Source organism: Capricornis sumatraensis, chromosome 9, assembly GCF_032405125.1.
Source record: "Capricornis sumatraensis isolate serow.1 chromosome 9, serow.2, whole genome shotgun sequence".
In the NCBI taxonomy this organism is placed as follows: domain Eukaryota; kingdom Metazoa; phylum Chordata; class Mammalia; order Artiodactyla; family Bovidae; genus Capricornis; species Capricornis sumatraensis.
In genome coordinates, this window is record NC_091077.1 from 109,637,146 (window position 1) to 109,647,714 (window position 10,569).

Genomic DNA, 10,569 nt, shown 5'->3' on the forward strand with positions numbered 1-10,569 from the left:
CATTTGCTCTTCTCAAGACTTGGTTTGCTGCCACTTGTCCCAAATCAATGTTTTGTTCCATCCCTGTGGCCATCAAGCTTTTCAAAACTTTACCTCTAAAATCCTAGAAAGTATCCCAGACTGGCTGAATGAATGTGGAGCCCTTGGTGGCCAGAATTTAGTTTGAAATGCCAAATAGGCAAAATCATGCTGGTCTTCTTAAACAATTGTTTTCAGTACATTTTGAAAAATGACCTGGAATACCCATGGACATGCAATATTTATCTCTGTGTTATCTTTACTGTGATTCACTTTGTTAAAAATGACATGCGTAATCTTCATCAGATTATATAATAACATTTCTTTTCCATTTAAAAATTATTTTAGGTTACACAAATACAGTAGACTTCATATTCGAAGTTTTGAGCACGGTTGTTTTCCCTAAGCACTCTGACAGTCAGTTGCGGATGATGAAAATTTGCAGGTATGGTAGTTAATGTGGTTTGTAAGAAGGACTTTAATGTGACAACTGTCACCTCACAACTGTCTCTTTCTAACTCATTCTATAGCCTATCATGCAGCTAACATATAGTAGAATGCAAATAGCATACTCATGAGTTATGATTTTGTTTACGTTTTTTGTCAAGATTGTTACTTACTTTCAAACTTCCCAAAATGTTTATATTCATGTGCCCTTTTGAGCAGACTCTGGGAGACGGTGAAGGACAGGGAAGCCTGGCATGCTTCAGTCTATGGGGCAGCAAAGAGTTGGACACGACTGAGCGACTGAACAGCAACAACCCCTAATTTCAGTAATATATTCCAGGCCCCCCCAGCAAGCTGAAAGAATCTCCAACACGTCCATTTATTAACTAGTCAGGTCCAAACAACGCAGCAGTTGTGCATTCCATGTCTGCCTGACGTCACTCCGCTTTCCTGGACATTTAAAAATGTCCTGTGCGTTCCCTGGGGGCTCAGACAGTAGGAATCTGCCTGCGTTGATGCAGGAGACCCGGGTTCAGTCCTTGGGTCAGGAAGGTCCCCTGGAGGAGGGCATGGCAACCCACTCCAGTGTTCCTGCCTGGAGAATCCCCTGGACAGAGGAGCCTGGCGGAGGGGTCCACGGGGTCTCAGAGTTGGAGCCGACTGAGTGATTAACACCGACTGACACTGAGTTTACTGTGTGAGGTCAGCAGACAGGTGACAGGTGTGTAACTCCTTATGTTCAATGAAAAATGGGTTGGGTATCACACAAAGGATTCTTAGGAGAAAAGTTAGAGGCCAGTACTCTTTTTTTTTGAATGCCATCATTCTGTTATCTGTGGTCTTTGTGATATACACAGAAAACTTAGATGTGCATTAAAAAAAATAATTTCCACATAATTACACAAGGAAATAGACTTAAAATCTCCAAAGATCAGCTTTCCAAGAGTCAGGCAAACTATGGGTCATGGACCAAATACACCAGAGGCGTATTTATTTATAAATAAAGTTTTATTGGAACACAGCCATGCTCACCTATAGTCTGGCTGTAGCTGCTTTCACACTACTAGGACACACTGGAGTGGTTTCAACAGAGACTGTATGGAAAGTCTAAAAGGTTTATCTGGCCCTTTACAGAAAACATTGATGACCCTGGTTTTTCATGGCACCCTACCCTTTTGGTAGCAGCTAGGAACACAGATTCCCATACTCCAGAATTATTCTCCTTAGCATAGGGTTCTTTGTCTCATTTGCTTCTTAGGAAGTTAGGACAGGTTTGTTTCTGTGGAGAACAATAATTCTGTGAATAATTATTCACAGCAGTAATTTTGCTGGAAGTATGGCTTAGTAAACTTTACCTACGGAACTAAGATTCAAAAGGGCATCATTCCTGAAAAAAGTTTAGAGTATGAATTGACTTGGTTATAATGCAGTATTGACTCACTCATCTATAGCTCAGGAAGCAGGCAAACAGCTAACTTTTTACTTTACAGTCCCTGTGTTTTTCGGAATGTCATATATTTCATTTCTTTGAAAAGAGAAGGCTTTGAGCAAATGCATTCCCTTCCTTTTCTTATTTAGAAATACAAGAGGACCCCTTAATCTATTTCTGTCACAGAGAAACTGTTCATTTCACCTGTATTAAGGGAAGCAGGGGGCCCAGATACTGAGGATGTAGGTACATGTGACCTTTGTGTTTGAATATCTCTAGCCAAAAGGTTACAGATGAGATATTGAGTAGAAGACCTATTATCAACTTCTTATTAGGAATACCTAAAATTATATCGTGACTCTAATTAAGTAACGTTTTGTTTAAACTGTTGCAGCCATCAATACGCTGTAGCCACTGGGATACACTGTAGAACTCAGGAAAAAAGACGCGGCTGCTGTGAGTGGGAGGGAGCCTTGCCCGGAGTGGACGAGGGGAAGGTAACGGGAGACCGGACTCCACACTCCCACCACCCGCTCTCCTCCACTGCCCAGAGTTTGAAGGCAGTTAGTGAATTAAGCTTATCATTTTTAAATCTCTCAATATCTGGGACACCAGCTTCCCTTAGAAATGAACAAACCAAAGCCAATAGGTAATTTTCCTCCCAGAATAATGTTAAACAGTGTGTTTTGGGAGTATTAGGCCTTCATCGCAAACACACTTTAATGAAATGATTTAGTGGTTCTGAAGCTTTCTAGGAGCAGACTATGCCTGGAACCCGTTTCCTCAATAAACTTTCACTGAAAAGCAATTACATACCATGAAAGAGTCAGAGTTGAATTAAACCCATGCTCCCCTCTAGGAGTGAGCTTTGCAGTTGAAAACACAACTGTATCTATGGCCTGTGCTCCATCGAGGCAGGCAGTGAAAGCTCCCTTTGCTTAGAATGACCAAGGAAAGCTTCCTGGGAACGTCAGCTAAGCATGATGGATGAGGAGAAGCTTGTGGGCAGGGACGAGGAGGGATATTGGGCTGAGAAGAAATGCACCGAGCGGAGGAAAGTGAACAGTGCTGGGCATGAAGGGCTGGATCTGCAGGGAGGTGTCACTCAGTCCGCCTGAGTCTCGATCGTGGGCAACGCTGAACCAGACAGGCTTCCTCTCCCCTTTCTCACTCTGGGTAGACACCTGTACAGCGCCCCTCAGCATCTGGCCCTCTGTGATCCACAAACCTGGCTGACTTGGTGCACCCCAAGCAGAAGAAAAATCACCCAACACATACAGACATTTTTGCAAGCCACCAGTTGAAACAAAGCCTCAGTCACTAAAAGCACAAACTGCATTAACGAGGTCTCCACTGACAAGGCAGCGTAAAGGATAATAGTGGTTGCTGCTGCTAAGTCACTTCAGTCATGTCCGACCCTGCAACCCCATAGACGGCAGCCCATCAGGCTCCTCCGTCCATGGGATTTTCCAGGCAAGAGTATTGGTGTGGGGTGCCATTGCCTTCTCCGATGATAGTGGTTACTTGAGTAAATTTGGCAGAATTCCAGTATCTGAATAACTCCCCGTTGACGCTACAACGTCACCTAACCACTTGCTAAAGCTTTGCCAACAGAGGCCTACATCAAAGTTACTGCTTTTGTAGCTATTTTAACCTTTAAATTATCTGACCTAAAAACAAAAAAATCTGACCTGAAAGGGCAAGTCCTGTGAGATCTGAGATAGAATTATACCTGCAAGTTTAGACTTCGAAAGATAACCTGTGCTAAGCCTCAGACAACAGAGTTTAAACTCTTCAGAGCTGCTTTCCCCCAACACCAAGCTGGTCCTGTGAAGTCCTTTCTTCTCCCTCTGTTTCACCCCTTAATAGGCTCTTCTGTCATTTCCTTTTTACTCATTGCAGGCAGTATTTTACATCCATCTTCAGGAAACTTTTAAAAAAATAGGTAACAGTATATATACTTTTAGGCATCTTACCACTTTGCTTGTTTCAGATAACGTCTGTGATTGGTAGATGCCTTATTGTTTCTCAGGGCAAATGAAAGGAAGGAAGCGTCATCTGAGTGATGGAAGGGAGGCCAAGACAGAGACGCTGTGGGGACGCAGCACAAGTGAGCAGGCGTTTGAGAAAGGAATGCGTCTTCCGAGGGTTTTCAGACTTAGGGGGCGTTACCTATACGCCTTCTCTGGGTTTTTGTAGAGGGCGGACCTGTATCGCCTTGCTGTTGAAAGTATTCTGGACTAGGGATCTAAGCAGCTCACGGCAGGGTGGAGGCTTAGGTGAAAGGATGGAACACCACTGCAGCCAGGAACCTACATCTGCAGGAGTTTAGGCCGCAAGCCATTAGCCAAAACAGGCCCTTTGAAGGACAAAGAACAAGCGTCAAGATTTGGGTTTTCACGGCCGAGACTACAGCTGCCTTCCCAATTTCTGATTGAAAGTGCCGGAAGGTGAGCTGCCAACATTTCATTTTTAAAACCTGTCAAAACGGTGCTATCGATCCTTAATACAAAGATCCGCTATGGTATTTTTTAGGTAAATGTGTAAGTTTGCCCTGGCCATAAGTGTAAATACAAAGAATGTCTGTAGAGAGTTCATCGGAGTCCCGCGCGTTTGCTTTTGACCCAGCTGCCTTCTTCAGTGGCCGAGACGGCGGGGCGTCCGGCCCGGCAGACACCGGAGCCCAGGCTCGGCGCCCAGCCCGGCGGCGCGGAGGGCGCGGCCGGCCGCCTCCCGGACTCAGGCTGGACGACGCAGTGCCGCGGTTCAAATGCTCACTTCGTGGTGTTTCCCGGGAACGTAACGGATGCTGGGAGACTGTGGCAATGAGCTTAGCGAGGCCCGCGTTGCTTCGTGAGTTCTCTCGGGTGTGTCAGAGCATGCCAAAAGCAGCATGTACCTACCGCTGGGAAGCGTGTCAAGCAGTTTGCATGTACAGTGTGATAATAATTCATGGAAGAGCCCACCAACACTCTGTATCCTGTGGTTTGAAATGTTAGCACAATTCAAGAGTGGCACAGTGGACATTTCCTTACGTCTGAAATGTGGAGTTGCATTCCGTGAGTGTTTTTCCAGTTTCTCAGATAAAATTATACCCTGGGTTTCACAGCATTTTTAATATTATATAGTGATGTCATAAAATCATAAAGTTAAAAGAGGATCTTTGTACTCATTTAACCCAACCGGCTCGTTTTACTAAAAAGAAGTAACAGCCAGAGGTAATGACTTATCCACGGTCACAGTTAGTGGCTGAGATCTGGGCTGCCCATCCAACCAGTGCTCCCACAACTGAGAAGTCAGTTCACCAAAGTCAAGGCAGAAATTCATATAAAAATTGATTTCCATTATAAAAAGCGGAAAATACAGAAAAGTACAAAATTACCACAAGAATTCTTTCAAAGACAAGCATTGTCTTTTTTAATCTACATTAGTCATTACAGCCTTTATCATGTTGTAACTGTTTTGTATCAACCTATATCACTATAGCGCAGGCTTCCCAGGTGGCTTAGTGGTAAACAATCTGCCTGCCAAGCAGGAGACCTGGGTTCCATCCCTGGCTTGGGAAGATCCCCTGGAGAAGGGAAAGGCTACCCACTCCAGTATTTTTGCTGGGAAATCCCATGGACAGAGGAGCCTGGTGGCCTATGGGATCGCAAAAGGGTTAGACACAACTTAGTGGCAAAACAACTATTACTATAGAAAGCATTTTTTGCATAATCTTCGCAGACATTTATGAGAGTTGCATAATAATCCAGTCTCAATTATTTTTTTTCTCAGTAACACTACAGAAAGCTTTTCTGAGTTTGGGGAAATCTCTCCTAAGGGAAAAATCCTAATGTCGAATTGTCAGGCCAAATGAGATGCAGTGGTCTCTTCATGATAGTTCTTTCAAACCTACATTATTCTACAGTACCTGAGAATGAAAGGGAAAATCCTTTATTTTCACTCTTAAGACACTGATTATTAGCAACAAGAGCTGTAAAAAGATCTTTAAGTTTTTCTTGAGTTTGGCCATCCAATCAGTTAGCAAACATTTGTGTAAAATATCTGAGGGGAAGGTGTAATATTTCAGTGAGGTTCCTTATCAGAACTGTAGCTTGCTACCAACTACTACTAGGTCCAAAATCCTCACCTAAACAATGTCTTCTTAATTAAGGGAAATGCTAGAGAAAAAAACTGCAAGTCCATTTTTACAATATGAAACATCTTTTTATTTCAACCTGTTTTTCACAATCTCTGGACTACTTCCTTTAATAAAAAATCAGCTGCTTGTACTTAAGGTATGTCACTAAAGCAAAACCTAAGTAGGAAGGTAAAGCTCCTGGTAAAGAAAATACCATCCAAGTAACGAGTAAAACCCCATGTGGTCTTCAGTATTTTCTTCCGGCAGAATACTACACCCCACTAACTGCCTGTACAGCTGGTAACACTAGTGACATGGACCACCCTCCGTCTCCAAGGACAGGTCTGCAGTTCACGTTTTCCAGCAATTTTCCGTCTCCTGGTACGGAAGTCGTCATCCATAGTGGACCCTTTGCTCCAAGAAGTGGAAATGATGTAATATAAACAAAGGTCATTCACACTGGATGCCATGTGACATAAACCATTAGTAACAACTCACTGAGGAAGCTCCATCAGCTCATTACCTGAGGTAAGGATGCTGTGTAGCGTCTGCCATATAGAAGGTGTCCAGTGAATGTTTCATGACAGAGTGAATGCCTACTAGGGAATTTTCATTTCTACTTTGTGTGTCTATCACTTTCCCATTGACGTTCAAAGGAACTTGATACAACTTCCAGAGGTGGCCCGTGGAGATGCTATGATTGCCCAGAGTCATTACCAACACTCCCTCCAAGAGGCTGGAAGTCCTCGCCTTCCCAGCTAGTGGTAGTCAGGTGACCCGACCACTACAAAGAAAAGCTACTGGAGACTCTGGAAAAGCATTTGCTTTCCTGACAAGAGCCGATGACTAGTGCCCTGCCTTCCCCGTTCCTTCCTTTCCTGATGCACATGGACTGTCCAGGGCTAGTTGGTCACTTTATCATATCTGAAGGAAAGAGGCAAACTGCAGAAACACACCCTGACATCCTTGAGCTGATGGTAAACACTAATCAGTACCCATATCCAAACTTTATTAAATGCGGAAAACAACTCCCTGGTTGGTTTTTTTTCTTTTTTGCCATGCCTTGTGTCTTACTGGATCTTGGGTCTCCCTGACGGCTTAGCTGGTAAAAAATCCACCTTCAACGTAAGAGACAATTTGATTCCTGGGTCAGGAAGATCCACTGGAGAAGGGATAGGCTACCCACTCCAGTATTCTTGGGCTTCCCTTGTGGCTCAGCTGGTAAAGAATCCACCTGCAATGTGGAAGACCTGGGTTCAGTCCCTGGGTTGGGAAGATTCCCTGGAGAAGGGAAAGGCTACTCACTCCAGTATTCTGATCTGGAGAATTCCATGGACTGTACAGTTCATGGGGTCGCAGAGTCGACACAACTGAGTGACTTTCAGTTCCTCAACCATGGATTAAACCTGCACCCTCCGAAAGGACAGTACAGTCTAACCACTGCTAGACTGCCAGGGAATTCCTGACTCTTTGTTTAAACCACTTAATAGTCATATTTTCTATTGCATATTTCTCCAGCACTTGTAACTACTTTCTTACAATATAGATCAATAGTTCCTTTGGAGTCACTTCCAGCTTTTTTCAACTCCAAATGAAATCATCACAACTGCTAATCAAGTTAATACAATTATTTAAAAATGTACACAATAAGCCTTACCTATGTTACTGTAGTAACAGCAGAACAGATCGTCATCCTTGCTACATAACAGCAAATCAAACCCAGCAGCGCTGTGACTTATTTGACACTGGCAGGCTAGCATGCGCATTGCTCATCTTAATTTTCCTGCCGGTAATTTTCTTTTGTAAGAATTCAAGAAGCTAAATTACATACTTTAAATTCAAATAAGGTTAAAGGAACTAAGTATCAACAATCAACATAAGAGTGTGCAGAAATTTTATTGATATATTTCATAGAAATTTAATAAATTACATTTAATTATATTAATACATGCTCTTATTAGGTTAACAAATGTTCCAGTTTTACATATTGGCTCATGAAAGAAATACAAACTTCTTAAAAATAAAATCTGTATACGCCAGATAGCTTTTATTGAACTCCAAGGAATGGATTTTTATCTGACCACACATGTAAAACCTCTGGAAACAACAATGTGTTATCTCAATTCCCTGTGCTCTGGGATTAACCTAATGTTTCTTCTAAGCTCAGATCCTACCATCCCCTCCTTCTGAAAGTTGAAAAGGAAAAGTATGGGAGACCGACTGGACAAGTAATTATATAACACAGGGTCTAAGTCAAATCTCCTAGCTTCCCTGGGTTCTGTTAATTTATGCATAGGGTTGTGATTTCCACAGTATAAACTGGATTTTAACAACTGATTCAAATGATGCTAGTGTGTTCTTCAGAGTAAACAGGTAAAGCTTCTATCTACATCAAAGGGAGTTACTCACACGTAAAAGCTCAACAGACATCAGGGTTTTGCATTGTGCAACGTTCCCTATCTTCTCCAGAGGCAACCTCGATTACAGAGATTTTAGCTTGAGATGTTAATTTAATTCAACCTGAGTGTTGCTAAAATGTCCTTCAGTTAGGAAGGAAAAAGAAAGGAGGAGAGAAAAGAAAGGCATTTGTTTATTGGGAAATATTTTTACATATAGAAATCTACAGTTTCAAATACATCCAATCTCAGTGAACAACAAAATGAAGAGAATTTTTAAATGAACAATCTGTCTTTAACAGCTAGCAGTTTATATTACACATAACTGCAGAACACTAAATTCTCATAATTATTATTGCTGAGTATTCTGTAAACTTCAAGGATTAATCAAAGATTAACATGCAAAAGATAATCAAAGGTTCATGCAAAAAAGTATCTTCTTGTATGAAACTAACTTCCTTAAAAAAATAGGTATGTACTGAAAACAGTACTATGCCAAATATTTCCTACATACACATGTTTCTAATACAAACTAGCTATAAGCTAGAGAAAATAATCATATTACTATAAGGCAGATTATATTCTTTCATTTCATCAACAGTCCTATGAAAAGTTCATTATCTTTAAAGGGAAATATTTTGGGCTATCATTTTTATTTTATTGACAACTGATATTTATTTCTGACTGATTTATTTCTAATGTTAAGAAGTTCACACTTCTTAGTGCAAACTAAAAGCAAGCACTGAAGGCTTCGGAGACCAGAAAAGATTTTGTACTTAAGAGAGTGATTCGAGGAAATTCTCTACTACATCATACAGAAAGACAAACTAATATGTAGATTACACCCCACTCCAGTGCTCTTGCCCGGAAAATCCCAGGGACGGAGGAGCCTGGTGGGCTGCCGTCTATGGGGTCGCGAAGAGTCAGACACGACTGAGTGACTTCACTTTCACTTACTTTCATGCATTGGAGAAGGAAATGGCAACCCACTCCAGTGTTCTTGCCTGGAGAATCCCAGGGACGGGGGAGCCTGATGGGCTGCCGTCTATGGGGTTGCACAGAGTCGGACACGACTGAAGCGACTTAGCAGTAGCAGTAATACAAAACTGTGTATTACTAAGTTATTAAAATTAACTTGAAAAGTGGCTAGCCCAAATTAGTAAAATATACACCAGAAATCAAAAAATTAGTACAAAAGCTAATCTTAAAAGATTAGCTATCTTAAAAGATTTTTATGATTATATGTTGAAATCATATTTTGGATACGCTGAAGTGAAATAAACTATACTATTAAAATTCCACTGATTCTTTTAATTTTTTAATGTGGCCGCTAGAAAAATTTAAATGACATCTACAATTACGGCTCACATTACTTTTCTATTCTACCGCACTGCTACAGAAACAGCAGATTCCATTACACGTGTTAGTATTAATCCCAACCCACACTGTTACATTTCGTATCATTATGGTATTGACATAACATATGTAACCTATTACCACAAGGCTCTTGAGCTTAGAATCAAATACACCTCTACTCTCGAGTACAAGACAAACAAAACCTGCCCTTTTTCATCATCATCTATATACTAACAACTGTGCTAAACTTTGTGTATGATTCGACCAACAGGTAAAAGAGATCTTTTGAATGATACGAATGTTCTAAAACTGGACTGTGGCGATAGCTACACGTCTAGAAATGCCATCCAGAAGCTGTATGTAAACTGCAGGTAATTCAAGTATGGTCCTTCAATCCATCAGATGGCTCAACACTGTGAATAAATTTTTCCATGAGGGTCCTGTTACCTGCAAGGATCCTCATTCAACAGTAGATTATGGAATCACTGGTTGGAGGTTTAAGTTATGAAAACCGAGAGAACACAGAGTAGCTGAGAGTGGACAGTTTATTTGCCTTTAGCAGTTCCCAGCTTAGGCAATAACAGCCCTTGTAGCAATATACATCTTGTTGCAATCTTACCCAATCTGGGCACCCTATAATTGGACACCTGCTGGTATTTTGCCATGCTAGACAGAACACTGGAGTATAAGGAACCTCCTACTCTACACTATTAAAACCAAATAAAAGACAATAGGGTAAGTAAAAATTAACAGTTAACAATTTCTAAGGGAAGCTGAAAGTTGAACTGCTCAGTTCTCTT